Here is a 16,576-nt window from a genome sequence, read left to right on the forward strand (position 1 = left end):
TTTTTTTTTTTTTTTTTTTTTTTTTTTTTTTGAGACGGAGTCTAGCTCTGTCGCCCAGGCTGGAGTGCAGTGGCCAGATCTCAGCTCACTGCAAGCTCCGCCTCCCGGGTTTACGCCATTCTCCTGGCTCAGCCTCCCGAGTAGCTGGGACTACAGGCGCCTGCCACCTCGCCCGGCTAGTTTTTTGTATTTTTTAGTAGAGACGGGGTTTCACCGTGTTAACCAGGATGGTCTCGATCTCCTGACCTTGTGATCCGCCCGTCTCGGCCTCCCAAAGTGCTGGGATTACAGGCTTGAGCCACCGCGCCCGGCCTGTCTACCTTTTTAAAAGAAACAAGTTTGGTAGCATACTCTATATACTCTTAGCTTGGTTTTTTTCACCTAACAGTAGTTTTAAAATTCTTTACATATTGGTATATGAAGAGTGTATTTGTGATAGAAAACTTAACAGCGACTCAAACAACAACAAAGTGTTTTTCTCTTGAAGGTTCAGGTAGGTGATTTAGGGCTCATCTGGCACTCATGGTGTGCTGTTTTTCTCTTACTCTCCTTTTTTTAAATTGAGGCATAATTTGGCCAGACACGGTGGTTCATGCCTGTAGTCCCAGCACTTTGGGAGGTGGAGGCGGGCAGATCACCTGAGGTCAGGAGTTTGAGACCAGCCTGGCCAACATGGTGAAACCCCCTGTCTACTAAAACATACAAAATTAACTGGATGTGGTAGCAGGCACCTTAATCCCAGGTACTTGGGAGGCAGAGGCAGGAGAATCATTTGAACCCGGGAGGCGGAGGTTGCAGTGAGCCGAGATTGAGCCATTGCACTCAAGCCTGGGGGACAAGAGTGAGACTTCTTTCAAAAAAACAAAACAAAACAAAACAAAACAAAAAATAAATAAATAAATAAATAAAATAAATGGAGGCATAATGGATACAGTAACATGCACAGATACTAAGTGCATGGTTCAGTGAGGTCGTCACCCCCTACTATCACTTTTCTGATTGGCCTTTTTCTATACTAATACTGCTCTGTATATGCTGCCTGTGTCCTCATTGACTTAGCAAGATCTCCAGCTATTGCAGCCCATTCTGAGCAGCAGGATGCATGAAAGGGCAGAGGTTCTATGTTACCCTTTTAAAGGAAGGTTTGTAGAAGCTGTCATTTCATAGCAGTTTGAATTATGTTTCATTAGTTAGAACGTGGTGTCATAGCCACATCTGAATGCAAAGGAGGTTGAGAAATGCAGTCTTTATTATCTTTTTTTCCCATTATAAACAATGCTGCAGTGAATAACCTTGTTCAGATTTATTTTTATTTATTTATTTATTTTGAGACAGAATCTCTGTTGCCCAGGCTGGAGTGCAGTGGCACTATCTCAGCTCACTGCAACCTTCACCTCCCAAGTTCATGATTCTCCTGCTTCTGCCTCCTGAGTAGCTGGGATTACAGGTACCTGCCACCACGCCCGGCTAGTTTTTTTTGTATTTTTAGTAGAGACAGGAGGTTTCACCATGTTGGCCATGCTGGTCTTGAACTCCTGACCTTAAGTGATCCTCCTCCCTTGGCCTCCCAAAGTGCTATGATTATAGGCATGAGCCACCATACCTGGCCTCAGATGGTGTTTTGTGGGATATATTTTTAGAAGGGGAACTACTGGATCAAAGAGTATTTGCAGCTGGACAATACACTTATTTTCTCATATCCTTGCTGACACAATTTTTGTATTTGCTAATTTCACAGGTAAAAAAGTGACAGAGGGTAGCTCTAATTTGCCTGATAGGACATGTAGGTAGAGAAAATACTTCTACCCTTACATACTGATGATACCTAGAAAGCATGGATTGCACAGCTAGTTAATGTAATGCTAGTTGGGTGAAGCATATGCAGCATGTTTTCATTTTACGTAGGCCAATTGTAACAGAAGACTGATGGTTAAAGGTCGATGAGAAACCCTTCTACTCATAAACATGTCACAGTAAACTGACAGGAAAACGGGAATAATGTATTTTTTAGGAGTTTTTTAATTAAAAAGTAAATTAGGGCTGAGCATAGTGGCTCATGCCTCCTCACTTCAGGAGGCGAGGTGGGGAGGATTGCTTGAGGCCAAGAATTGGATATCAGCCTGGACAACATAGCAAGAACCCATCTCTAATAAAAACCCCAACAAATTAGGTGTAGTGACATGCATCTGTAATCCCAGTGCTTTGGGAGGCCAAGGCAGGAGAATTGCTTGGGCCCAGAAGTTTGAGATCACCCTAGGCAACATAGGGAGACCCCATCTTTAGAAAAAATATTAGCTGGGCATAGTGGTGTGCACCTGTATTCCCAGCTGTATGGGGGTGGCTGAGATGGGAGGATCGCTTGAGCCCAGGAGTTGAAGGTTACAGTTTGCTGTCATTGCACCACCGCTCTCCAGCCTGCGTAACAAAGTAATACCTCATTTCTTTAAAAAAGAAAAAAAAAATCAATTCATGTATAAGGTTAATTTAGCATTAATTTTCTTTGGTCCTGTTTTCTATCACATACATTTCTTAACATTCAGAAACATATTTTTAACTGATCTTAAAGTACCCTTTAACCTAATGGGGAAAAAGAAAGTAATATATATTTTTGGTTCTTTTCATGTAATTTTTTTTGTTGTGTTTTCTTTTTATTCTCCGATTGCTAAATGGGTTCAGATACATTGCATAATATGTATTCTGCTTAAACTGTAATTTTTAAAACTAGAATGTTAGGTGTCCTTAATTATATTTTCAACTCTGTGAGCTTTTGGTTGGGACTTAAGGAATAACTTCATAGTACTTTTCTATGCCCCGGGGATGTATAAAAACCTTTTTTTCCTTTTTTTTTTTTTTTTTTGAGACAGTGTCTTGCTCCGTCATTCAGGCTGGAGTGTGGTGGTACCAACACGGCTCACTGCAGCCTCCATCTCCTAGGCTCAAGTGATCCTTACACCTCAGCCTCCAGAGTATCTGGGACTACAGGCGTACGCCACCATGACTGGCTAATTTTTGTATTTTTCTTGGTAGAGATGTGGGTTTGCCATTTTGCACAGGCTGGTCTTGAACTGTTGGGACTCAAGACCCTTCTGCCTCCCAAAGTGTTGGTGTTACAGGCGTGAGCCACTGTGCTTGGCCTGTACTTACTTTTAAAGTAGGAAATGGGAACATTAAAAGAAAAGATATATATGCATGTTTTCCCCATACCACCTGATGAAGTCTTAGATAGCAGAGACCTCTTAGTTAGCTACCATAGGTACTGTGGCATAGTAGATTAGACTCCCAATAGCAGTGTTTTGGCTCTTCTGCTCTTCTGGGTGAGAGGGAGGGTAGATGTTAGTACTTTTAAAATGTCAGTTCTTTTTTTTTTTTTTTTGAGATGGAGTCTCGCTGTGTCTCCCAGACTGGAGTGCAGTGGCGCGATCTCGGCTCACTGCAAGCTCCACCTCCCGGGTTCACGCCATTCTCCTGCCTTAGCCTCCCGAGTAGCTGGGACTACAGGCGCCCACCACCACCCCCAGCTAATTTTTTGTATTTTTAGTAGAGACAGGGTTTCACCATGTTAGCCAGGATGGTCTCGATCTCCTGACCTCGTGATCCACCCACCTCGGCCTCCCAAAGTGCTGGGATTACAGGCGTGAGCCACCACGCCCGGCTAAAATGTCAGTTCTTTAGGTAAAGAAACTTTTCTTTTTTTTTTTTTTTGAAACGGAGTCTCACTGTCACCGAGGCTGAAGTGCAGTGGCACAATCTTACCTTACTGCAGCCTCTGTCTCCCAGGTTCAAGCAATTCTCCTGCCTCAGCCTCCCAAGTAGCTGAGATTACAGGCGTGTGCCACCACACCTGGCTAATTTTTGTATTGGTAGTAGAGATGGGGTTTCACCATGTTGGCCAGCCTGGTATTGAACTTCTGACTTCAGGTGATCCACCCCCCCCTTGACCTCCCAAAGTGCTGGGATTACAGATGGGAGCCACCCTGCACCCAGCCTTTTTTTTTTTTTTTTTTTGAGACAGGGTCTCATTCTGCCACCCAGGGTGAAGTGCATTGGCATGATCTCGGCTCACTGAAACCTCTGCTCCTGGGTTCAGATGATTCTTGTGCCTCAGCCACTCTAGTAGTTGGGATTACAGGCGTGCGCCACCACACCCAGCTAATTTCTGTGTTTTTAGTAGAGATGGGGTTAACCCTTGCCTTGTTGGCCAGGCTGGTCTTGAACTTTGACCTCAAGGGATCTTCCCACCTTGGACTTCCAAAGCACTGGGATTACAGGCGTGAGCCACTGTGCTTGGCACTAGGTAAAGAAACTTTATAAGGGCCCGATATCTATAATCTGAAGATAGAGACTTTGAGATACTTTGAGTACAGTATCATCTCACTTATCTGGAGATCAGATTTCTGTAAATCTCCGCCTTTTTTTTTTTTAAAAAATCAATGAAGGCTTAATAAGGAGTAAGAAAAAAGTATTCCTGAGTAAATGACCCTTTGCTAAGGTTCCTGTGACCGAATAGAAAGTATTGCCTGTCATGTTCTTTTCTGTATCCTTAGCATGGAAAGTGGGACCTAGCACATGGGTGTTATTCAGTAAACATTTGTTGAATGAATGAATTTTTATGAATTGAGATATTTTTTGTTTGTTTGTTTGTTTTTTCCTAGCACAGGTTTGTGTGTGTATGGAGGGAGGGATATAGAAACTTAACAGCAATGACTGATATTTTTGCTTATTTGTTAGGTCTTGGTGGTGGTGGTAATCAGGTACGCATATGCTTTCCTTAGGATTTGCATTTGCTGTTCCCTGTGTCTAGAATGCTATTCCTTAGCTAAATCTTCATTCCTTACCTCCTTAAAATGTTTTCTCATCTATCACCTTCTTAAGGAAGTCTGTACTGATCACCCTACTTAAAATTATAACTGCCCCTCTTTGATTGCACTTCTAAGCTTCCTTATCCTAGTCTGTTTAGGATAGGATACCTATCCTTGAAAGGAGGTAACTGTAGAATTTACTTATTTCTACAGAGCTCTGTAGAATTTACTTATTATGACTGTTGTCTCTCTTACTACCAGAATGTTAGTTCCTTGAGGGCTTTGTCTATTATAATGTTCATTGTATTCCAGATGCCTAATAGATGCTAAAAAAAAATTACTATTTTTTGAGACAGGATCTGACTCTGTCTCCCAGGCTGGAGTGCAGTGGTGTGAACACTGCAGTCTTGACCTCCCAGGTTCAAGTGATCCTCTGACCTCAACCTCCCAAGTAGCTGGGAGTACACACACACACCACAGGGTTTTGCCACATTGCCCAGGCTGGTCTTGAACTCTTGGGCTCAAGTGAGCCACCTGCCTCGGCCTCCCAGAGTGTTGGGATTATGGACATGAGCCACCATGCCTGGCCTTAAAAAAACATTTGCTATATGTGTGAAGAGAGGAAAGGGTATAACGTAAGAAAGTTAGCTGTAAAATAGTTTACATTTTAAATACTTATATTTAAAAGTATTATTTCCATTATTTAAAAAGGAATTTTAAAATTTTGCTTTTGGAGACTACTGTGTTCCATAATTATACCAGGGCAAACACAGCTGTGCTAAGTTTAAGGACTGTGTATTCTGTTGGTGGAAAAGGACTGAGGATTGGTTTGCTCAGTACATCACCTGCCTCAGTCTTGTAGTGGTTTTGTGGTAAAGTTGCTTTCAGTGGTGGTTTAGTTAATGCTCTTTGACTTATGTCCCGATAAATCAGTTGAAAACAAACGCATTTAATATATTTAACCTCCCAAATATCATAGCTTAGTCTAGCCTACCTTAAACATTCTTAGAATATGTACATTAGTCAACAGTTGGATAAAATCATCTAACACAGAGCCTACCTTGTAATAAAGTGCTGAATATCTCATTTACTTTATTGAATACTGAAAGTGAAAAACAGATCAAAATTTGAAGTACAGTTTCTACTGAATGTATATGACTTTTGCACCATCGTAAAGTCAAAAAGTCATAAGTTGAACCATCCTAAATTGGGAACCTTCTGTAATAGAAAAAACCTCTAGGTTTGAATGTGTTCCCTAGTGTCCAGATGGAACATCCCTTTCCTACTGGAGATAGCTTTCTGCACAGTGAGGTATGACAATGTTAATGTTAATAGTTAGCCTTATTTCTTAATGTGGACTAGGCCTTATGCTAAGCATTTTATGAATATTATCTATTCTATATAATAGATCTATGAGGTAAATATTCTTTTTGTTTTTTGTTTTTTTTTGGAGACAGAGTCTCTTCTCTGTTGCCCAGGCTGGAGTGTAGTGGCCTGATCTTGATTCACTGCATCTTCTACCTTCTGGGCTCAAGCGATTCTCCAGCCCCAGCCCCCCGAGTAGCTGGGATTACAGGCATGTGCCACCATGCCCAGCTAGTTTTTTTGTAGTTTTAGTAGAGATGGGGTTTTGCAATGTTGGCCAGGCTGGTCTTGAATTCCTGGCCTCGAGTGATCTGCCTACCTCGGCCTCCCAAAGTGCCACTGTGCCCGGCTGAGGTAAATATTCTTGGCCATTTTTTCTTGCAGAAAATTGATTCTTCGTTAAACACCTTGTCTAGCTAGTAAGTGTTGAAACTGGAATTCAAATCCAGCCGGTCTTACAGAGGAACTTCACTGCACAAAACACTTTCCTATTATAGTAAAGAATATTTTGCTGAGGCAGGAGAATGGCGTGAACCCGGGAGGCGGAGCTTGCAGTGAGCTGAGATCCAGCCACTGCACTCCAGCCTGGGCGACAGAGCGAGACTCCGTCTCAAAAAAAAAAATTTTTTTTTTGAAGTAAAAAAGAAATTAGGAACAGCTTAGTGGAATACTAATGTCACAAAGAGACCATTATCTTTTATTTGCTATACCTTCCAATGATTTACTAGATTGATTGAGACTGCTGTGACCGAAGCAGTAATGTTACGTTAAAGTTAACTAATGCTGCCAGGCACAGTGGCTTGCACCTGTAATCCCAGCTACTGTGAGGCTGAGGTGGGAGGATCTTTTAATGCCAGTAGTTCAAGATCAGCCTTAGCAAGTCCCCCCCTCCTTTTTTTTTTTTTTTTTAAAGTTAACCAGTGCTAATTTAAATAAAGTAAGTATATTTTAAATAAAGCCATAGTTGGCTCCTAATTATCTCTTCTACTACTTAGACTTAGTTCAGGAAGAGTTTAGCTTCTTTTTGGAGCAGAATTTGTATGTTCTGCCTTTATCCCTAAAAATTAGATTCAGCAGGAAGGCAAAAGTTTTAACTGTATAGCTGGACAGGAAGTATAATTTAGTGAAGGAGTAGAGGGGTAGACAGTGGGTAGGTTTTGCTGTTCTTTTTTTTTTTTTTTTTGAGACGGAGTCTAGCTGTGTCGCCCAGGCTGGAGTACAGTGGCTCGATCTCGGTTCACTGCAACTTCTGCCTCGCAGGTTCAAGCAATTATCCTGCCTTAGCCTCCCGAGTAGCTGGAATTACAGGCGCCCGCTACCACACCTGGCTAATTTTTTTTTTTTTTTTTTTTTGTAGTTTTAGGGGAGATGGGGTTTCACCATATTGCCCAGGCTGATCTTGAACGCCTGACCTTTCCTGACCTTGTGAGCTACCTGCCTGGGGCTCCCAAAGTGCTGGGATTACAGGCATGAGCCACGGCGTCCAGCCACTGTTCTTGATTTTTTTTTTTTTTTTTTTTTTGAGACGGAGTCTTGCTCTGTCACCCAGGCTGGAGTGCAGTGGCAGGATCTCAGCTCACTGCAAGCTCCTCCTCTCGGGTTCACGCCATTCTCCTGCCTCAGCCTCCCGAGTAGCTGGGACTACAGGTGCCTGCCACTTCGCCCGGCTAGTTTTTTGTATTTTTTAGTAGAGACGGGGTTTCACCGTGTTAGCCAGGATGGTCTCGATCTTCTGACCTCGTGATCTGCCCGTCTCGGCCTCCCAAAGTGCTGGGATTACAGGCTTGAGCCACCGCGCCCGGCCTGTTCTTGATTTTTAAAAGAAAAACTTGCCCATAATTTATACAAAATTATAGTAATGGAAACAGTCTTCCTCTGCCTACCATAGAAAACAATTTTTAATTTAAAATTTTGACTAGAATATTCTGATTCTTCAATGTGAATTACTTTTGAACCTTAATTAGCCATTTGTCTTCTACAAAATATGTATTTTATTCCCCACCATACATATATTTCTGTTCTAAGGAGCTTCAGACTATACCTGGTTATCTCCAGTACATAAATCAGTTTTAATTTGTTTTAAAACAGTAGTTTAGGGGAGTAAATTAGAATCTACAGTTGTAGGGAGACCCACCCTAATCTTATTATGCAAATGTTCTTTCCCCTTGACCGGTGCCATTTTGGCTGCTCTTTACAGTACACGTGGCTGGCAGAGAGAAGGGAAGATGGAGCCGCCATTTTGAAACTGATTGGCACAACTGCCAGCTTCCACGTCTGCAGCTCTATTTTACAGGCTGCTGTTTGTTAGGAAAATGATTTGGGGCTGCTTTTCATTAAAAGGAAAACCTTACCGAGGACTCGCGTACCCTATCTGCCTAAGTAATTTCTTTTTTTTTTCTTTTTTTTTTCTTTTTTTTTTTTTTTTGAGATGGAGTCTTGCTCTGTCGCCCAGGCTGGGGTGCAGTTGCCGGATCTCAGCTCACTGGAAGCTCCACCTCCCGAGTTTATGCCATTCTCCTGCCTCAGCCTCCCGAGTAGCTGGGACTACAGGCGCCCGCCACCTCGCCCGGCTAGTTTTTTGTATTTTTTAGTAGAGATGGGGTTTCACCGTGTTAGCCAGGATGGTCTCGATCTCCTGACCTCGTGATCCACCCGTCTCGGCCTCCCAAAGTGCTGGGATTACAGGCTTGAGCCGCCGCGCCCGGCCCTGTTTTTCTTTTGTTTTGTTTTGTTTTTGTTTTTGAGATGGAGTCTCGCTCTGTCGCCCAGGCTGGAGTGCAGTGGCGCGATCTCGGCTCACTGTAAGCTCCGCCTCTCAGGTTCACGCCATTCTCCTGCCTCAGCCCCCTGAGTAGCTGGGCCTACAGGCGCCCGCCACCACGCCCGGCTAATTTTTTGTATTTTTAGTAGAGACGGGGTTTCACCGTGTTAGCCAGGATGGTCTCATCTCTTGACCTCGTGATCTGCCTGCCTCGGCCTCCCAAAGTGCTGGGATTACAGGCATGAGCCACCGTGCCTGGCCAGTAATTTCTTTTTAACTCCTATGTCAATATTAACATAGAGTAGTTCAAATGTTGCAGTCAAACTGCTAGGGTTCAGTCCTGGTTCTGCCATTTACTGTTTGGTGCCCTAAGTTACTTAACACCTTACTAGCCTCTTGGTGCCCCAGTTTTCTCATCTGTAATATTTGGACAATAATAGTACCCACCTATTAGGGTTGTTAGGAAGATTTGGTTTAAAATACATATTAAATGCCTAACATATAGTAAGTGCTGAGAGCATGTTAATTTCCCTTTCTCTTTACTAGCAAAAACGATTATGTGATTTACATATGGTAGTGATAGCCTCTGTTGGAAATTTTGACAGGATTAGGTAATTTTAGATTGTTTTTCTTTTTAGAACCTCAAAGAACACTTGGTATCATTACATGAAATGCTAAAATGTATATGTGCAAATATTTTCACAAAAGTCTTTGAAAAACCCTCTACTTCTTCCCAAGAAAGGATCTCACTGAAGATTACTTGATTAAAAAAAAAAAAAAAAACAAACACCTTGGAGCACAGCCAAAAAACCGGGAATGAAAAAATAACTGTTTTCACGCCCAGAAACTGTGTATGTATAATCAGAATTGTACGTCTTAGGATGTTAGGGAAGCTTTCTTTGTTCCATAGAAAACAAACACTGGCCGTCCACTTCTTGGACTTGAGAAATGTTGAAAGTTTCTTTGTAAATGGATGTCTAGGGCAGGACTGGCAGGAGGAAATAATTCTTTTCCCAAAACACTTTTTTTGCTTCCAGTAAGTGAAGGAACATTGTTGAAACTTCCCTCACCACACCCTCTGCTGATTATTTGTGAAACTCAGGTGAGTTAAATGTGTAGTGCAAGCTTGTCCAACCCGCAGCTTGTGGTGGCTTTGAATGCGGCCCAACACAAACTTGTAAACTTTCTTAAAACACTATGAGTTTTTTTTTTTTTTGAGATTTTTTTTTAAGCTCACCAAATATCGTTAGTGTATTATCCGTGTGGCCCAACACAGTTCTGCCGTTGTGGCCCAGGGAAGCCAAAAGATTGGACACCCCTGGTGTAGTGGTTCCTCCCCCTTCTCCCATACTTGACCCTTATTTGAACTAGGATTATTTCTCTTTTTTTACCCTCCTGGATGAGTGGAGGAAGTCCTTGAAATCTATTTTACTGCTACTGTTATTACTACTTTTTAAAATGGAAACATACACAGAAGTAGAGTCAGTGAGCCCTTATGTTTGTAGCAGTTAGTTTTATCCCACCCCTACATTTGACCTACTTGTTCTTGTCCTCAGCTTTTAAAAAAAGCAAATTGGGAAGGGCAGAGGCGGAGGAGAGGCCTGCGGCAGCAGGGAGCGGCGGGACTGGGAGCGAGCTGAGCTGGAGAGGGTGGCGAAGGCTGGCGCCACGAGCAGCAACCGTGTAGGTGTTTCGGACACTGTTCGGGACTGGAGGCGGGTAAGGCTGGCAAGGGCGGCCCGATCCCCCAGGAGGCCATCCAGCGGCTGCAGGACACGGAGGAGATGTTAAGCAAGAAACAGGAGTTCCTGGAGAAGAAAATTGAGCAGGAGCTGACTGCTGCCAAGAAGCAGGGCACCAAAAACAAGCGCGCGGCCCTCCAGGCACTGAAGCGTAAGAAGAGGTATGAGAAGCAGCTGGCGCAGATCGACGGCACATTATCAACCATCGAGTTCCAGCGGCAGGCCCTGGAGAATGCCAACACCAACAACGAGGTGCTCAAGAACATGGGCTGTGCCGCCAAGGCCATGAAGGCGGCACATGACAACATGGACATCGATAAAGTTGATGAGTTAACGCAGGACATTGCTGACCAGCAAGAATTTGCGGAGGAGATTTCAACAGCAATTTCGAAACCTGTAGGGTTTGGAGAGAAGTTTGACGAGGATGAGCTCATGGTGGAATTAAGAACTAGAACAGGAGGAACTAGACAAAAATTTGCTGGAAATCAGTGGACCCGAAACAGTCCCTCTACCAAGTGTTCCCTCCATAGCCCTACCATCAAAACCCGCCAAGAAGAAAGAAGAGGAAGACGACGACATGAAGGATTTGGAGAAGTGGGCTGGGTCCAGCGCGGGCTGGGCCAGGTTTCTGATGGCCTGCGCAGCGAGCAGGCGTGTGCATGTGCGCGGCAGGCAGGATGGATGTGGTGCAGGCAGGTTCCATCGCTCTCGACTCTCACTCCAAAGCAGTGGGATCGCATTGCTGCTCGCTCTCTGCATAGCATGATCTGCACCTGGTGGGACGGGCGGGGGCGGATGGAGGAGAGGGGCAGTGGGGGGGAAGTGCCTGCTGTTTATAATGTTGAATTTCTGTAAAATAAACTGTTTGCAAATCCAAAAACAGCAAATTCTAGAGATGTCATGTTGGCTCTAATTACGTTGGTATGTGTCTTTTAAAAAGATATTTTCCCCCCATAACCACAGTGCCATTATCCCCACCTAACAAAACTGATCTGTTGCCTTAGATTGATCTGAGTCTTAGTGTCCTCAGATTCCTTTTTGTTATCTAAAATATTAAAATATATTAGATAAATATTGAAAATATTAAAATAGATATATTAAATATTGAAAATATTAAAATATATTCAAGTTTGTGGTTATCACTTTTAAATGACCCATTTTTCATTTACATATATTTTGTAAATGTTTGACTTTCTAACTTGCTAGGGAAATTTTCAAACAAAAGTAGGTGGAATCCATATAAGAAACCCTCATATACTTATCACTCAGCTTCAACAGTTATTAACCACTCTACTCATGTAGGAGGGGAAATTATCAAATGCCCAAGTTAGTTTGATCTATTTCCCTCCAACTTCCTCCTCCTGAATTATTCTCAGGCAAATTCCAGAGTGGATATTATTTTATTGGCAGTCTAGTCTGTATCTTTGAAAGAGGGAAAGGATTATTTAAAATGAGTGTGTGTGTATATTTATATATGGATAAGGATTCTTTAACATGAGTTACATATACATATATGACATATATATAACTGATGTTAAAGAATCCTTGTCTTTTAAAGATACAGACTATATCTGCATATGTATATATCCACAATACCATTATCACCCCTTCATTCTTTAATATCTTCAGGTATCTAGTATTCAAATATCCATTTGTCTCAGATGTCATAGTTATTTTGGTAATGGTTTGAATCAGGATCCATATAAAGTCTCTACCTTGCAGTTGGTTGATAATGACCTTTAAGTCTAACCTTTTAGTCTGTAGTCCATTTTACTACCTCTCTTTGGTAATTTTTTTTTTTTGTTCAAGAAACCACGTTGTGGCTGAGCGCGGTGGCTCGTGCCTGTAATCCCAGCACTTTGGGAGGCCGAGGCGGGTGGATCACGAGGTCAGGAATTTGAGACTAGCCTGGCCAATATGGTGAAACCCCATCTCTACTGAAAAAAAAATACAAAAATTAGCGGGACCTTGGTGGCACGTGTCTGTAGTCCCAGCTGCTCAGGAGGCTGAGGCGGAAGAATCACTTGAATCTGGGAGGCAGAGGTTGCAGTGAGCTGAGATTGTGCCACTGCACTCCAGCCTGGGTGACAGAGCAAGACTCCATCTCAAAAAAGAAGAAACTATGTTGTTCTAGTGTTTCTCAGAGTCTGGATTTTAATGATTACATCTGTGGCTCAGTTCAACACTTTCTTTCCTGTATTTCCTGTAAATTGGTAATTGAATCTATAGGTATACTTAGTTTTAGAATATATAATATATGCACATAGTAAAATTTAAAACAGTTCAAAAGTCTTTGTAATGAAATGTCGGTCATTTTCCCACACAGTATTTTACGTATCTTCCCCAGAAGGAATTATTTTGTCTAGGATGAATGATGTGTTTTTATTAAGCTTTATATCCCATTGAGCACACTAAATATTCTTGTAATTTTGAATATACTAAAGTTATTTTGTAAATTTTAGGATTTGATTTAAATGCTACAAAAGCACATGGTGCCAGTCACTAAGGTGTAGCCTTTTATTTTTGGTAAAGGAGAATTTGTAAGGTGAAATGATAGTGAATTAGAAGTTGTAAACCAGATTCCTTGTTACTACACTGGACTGCTTTTCATGTAATGAACAAGGAAAATCAGCTCTGTAGGGCAATGTTAAAAAGAGTCGTCTTGGCTGGGCACGGTGGCTCATGCCTGTACTTTGGGAGGCCGAGATGAGAGGATTGGTTGTCTCCAGAAGTTTGAGACCAGCCTGGGCAGTATAGTGAGACCCCCATCTCAACAGAAATTCAGAAATTAGCCAGATGTGGTGGCATGTGCCTGTAGTCCTAGCTATTCGGGAGGCTGAGGTGGGAGGATCACCTGAGCCCAGGAGGTGCAGGCTCCCATGAACTGTGATTGTGCCACTGCACTCTAGCCTGGGTGACAGAGTGAGACACTGTCTTAAAAAAAAAAAAAAAAACAAGAAAAACTTCTTTGTTAACATTATACAGTATCTAGTATTGTTAGTTTTACTTTCTTAAATGTGAAGATAGTGAAGTACCGTAGTTTTCTCGTCTGTAAAATAAGGGCATTGCTGTGTTTACATCGGTGGCCTTTGGTAGGTCTTGAGTGAGAAAGTATCTAGGGAGGAGACTTGAATGTTAATTTCCTTTTCTGTAAGTATGGCCATAATTAATTGTGAAACTCTGCTATTTTCAGTAGAAAGTTTTAGGGACAAGGCACATGGCCAGGAATGTCATGCCCAGTGTAATGGGTTAGGTTGGGATCAAGAACAAGTCTTTCAGAGTGAGCCAGGCAGTATTATCTGAGCCACTTGGTCAGAACAGGTTATGGAACAGTTAGAACAGGTGAGTCATGTCACGTGTACCATACCACAGTCTGCTTTTCCTTGGCTCCCCTCCCCATGCCTACTCTGGTCCCTGTCTGGCAAATAGTACAGTTCAGAAGATAGGCATTAGATCAGTTTTAAGCATATAGGAAGAATGATAATTGGATTACCAGCAAGGCAGAGCAGCAGATCAGAGGCCATAGGGAACTGGGACCAAATAAGGAGACTCTCCAAAAGATGCAGATACAGCTCTAGCAGCAAGGAAACACAAACTGGTTGCAAAATTACATGTGTAAAGTCGATTGAGAACAAAAATAAAGCAGCAGTCCTGGTTCCTTAAGTGATAGTTTCTTTTATGAGACCTCAAGACAGTTTACTGATAGGAGTATTCCAACTAAACTTCTAGGTTTGAATAGCAGGACATTACATGGAGGTAATTTTTTGGAATATATTTCTCTTCAGCTGTATAGAGATAAGCAGATAGGTAGATTTGGACCTGGGATAATTGTCATCTGTTAGTTTGCCTCGCCTGGTTGTGTAGAAAGTTTGTATGATGTTAGGCAGTTAACAGGATAGAAATTTTTAAATAGGAGGGAGAGTCTTATATGTGTAAATGGGTATATCTAAGGTCATGATATCATAATTTACTCTCATCAAGTGACTGTGTAGTCTTTTTTTTTTTTTTTTTTTTTTTTAATTGAAGCAAGGTCTCACCATGTTTCCCAGGTTGGTCTGGAATGCCTGGCCTCAAGCAGTCCTCCTGCCTTGGTCTCCCAAAGTGCTAGGATTACTGGTGTGAGCCACTACACTTGGCCTGTATTATCTTGTTTGGGGGCAGGGAAGTATGGAGATATAGGAGTCTTTTCAAGTCTTTTAAACTCCTTTAGTAGCTATTTTACTCATAGACTCTGTGGCTAGAGTAGGCTTTATAATTAGAAAGTAGTGCTAAGTGCTTACTTACTAGATACAGAAACAAGTTTTATGATGTTTCCTGGGTTTAGAGAAGAATTGGTTAAAGACTAAGAAATTTTGTTTTCTTTGGAAAATCTTTTAAAATCTAATGTAAGTAGTTTTGGGACAAATGCAGGAAAGAATTAGGGACTTGCTTTTGGTTTGCACTAGATGTGTTTCCTTTTTTTGGTGAATAGTGGAAGTAGTAAAGAGGCTAATAGTTGTCAGGGCTTGTCAGCCGATACGGGATTGAATACTGCTGAGGTGAGCAAGTCTTGCCACCAGTGTTTTGCGCCCTAAAGATCTTTAATTTAGGCAAAGATAGTTTCTCTTCTGGAATAAATTCTGAAAACAGAATAGTATGTTTTAATGTGCATTAATTTCTCTTTACAGGCTTTTTTTTTAAGCATAGGCTATTTAAATTTTGAGTACTTCACTGTGTTAGCACCATTATGAGAACTGTCAGCTGTGAAAAAAGATGATGCAAGAGTGAGCACTAATTTTGATTTGCTTTGAACAAAGTACACAGGGTGAACCTGCGTAATTATAGTATCAGCTGGATACTGTGCTAAGTAATCTAACCCTCATCACAGCTCTATGAAATGTCAGACTCAGAAATAGTGACATGCCCAAGGCCATAGAACTAAGATGTAGCTTCTCTTAGGGCAGAATCCAGGCTTTATAGGAGGAATTAAGATGCTATTTTGCCTTAAAAATTTGGGGAGGAGAGAGAGTCTTATATGTGTAAGTGGGTATATCTAAGGTCATGATATCATAATTTACTAAGTAGACCAGCTTTTATCAGGTATCACAAAGTAGAATTTGGTAGCTAGGACAACTCCCCCCTCCCATTCTTATCTTTTTTTTTTTTTTTTTTTTTAATAGTTGTAAAGTTTCTGGGAATTTATGGGAACATGCTTTTCTTTCTTTATATTCTTTCTTTAAAAAAACCCTTAATTTTCGTCCTCATTTTGCTTCCCACTCCCTCTTAATAAAAAGAATAACTTTTGTGAAAGGGAGAATGATGTTGTGAATTCAGCAGGTTCAGACAAGTGTTGTGAGTGTGGAGGCCAGGAAGCCATGTGTACCAGGACCATGTTACTGCCTAAGAAGAAATGAGAGAGTTCAGATGCAAGGGAGGTGAATAGAGAGTCAGTTTCAGTTCCCGTTGGTTACTGTGATTTATATGGATCTTCTGGGACTGATGTAAAGAAGAGTTGTTTCACCAGACTTACTGGGAAGCCCTCTGTTTTGTGTCCCTTGTGATAGTGATTTTAAATCAGAAATAAGCCATCAGATACGGGGAAAGAATAGTGTTTGGATTTATTGCTTAGTTACAGTGACATGTATGCTGTTAAAGTGATGAAATTGTTTAGTGTGAGTTAGCGTATATCTTAATTCTAATGAAACTAGCTCTAAGTCTATGTTTATGCTTGTGATTTTAGCTTTTACTATGGTAACCTCATTTCTATCATTAAAAACAGTAAAAACTCTACCATGTATTGAGTGCTGTACTTTTTATGTTAGGAATAGCAGATTATTTTCAGTACTTGAAACACCAGCTCTTCAACTCATTAACATCATCATGGTTATTCTCATCCTTGAAAATCTTTCTTTTTTACTTTTTTTTTAATT

General features: G+C 41.6%; 1 protein-coding gene and 1 pseudogene across 4 annotated transcripts in view; both read left to right on the plus strand.

The window, feature by feature from the left end:
- Positions 1 to 16,576, plus strand: part of FBXO34 (F-box protein 34) — an 82,292-nt gene that overhangs the window by 18,946 nt on the left and 46,770 nt on the right. The window lies entirely within an intron of this gene.
- LOC112629116 lies at positions 4,701 to 11,433 on the plus strand (annotated as a pseudogene). The gene is made up of 2 exons (XR_003120535.1): positions 4,701 to 4,751; positions 10,641 to 11,433. The product of XR_003120535.1 is annotated as a charged multivesicular body protein 4b pseudogene (transcript).

Source organism: Theropithecus gelada, chromosome 7b (genome assembly GCF_003255815.1).
Source record: "Theropithecus gelada isolate Dixy chromosome 7b, Tgel_1.0, whole genome shotgun sequence".
Lineage (NCBI taxonomy): Eukaryota > Metazoa > Chordata > Mammalia > Primates > Cercopithecidae > Theropithecus > Theropithecus gelada.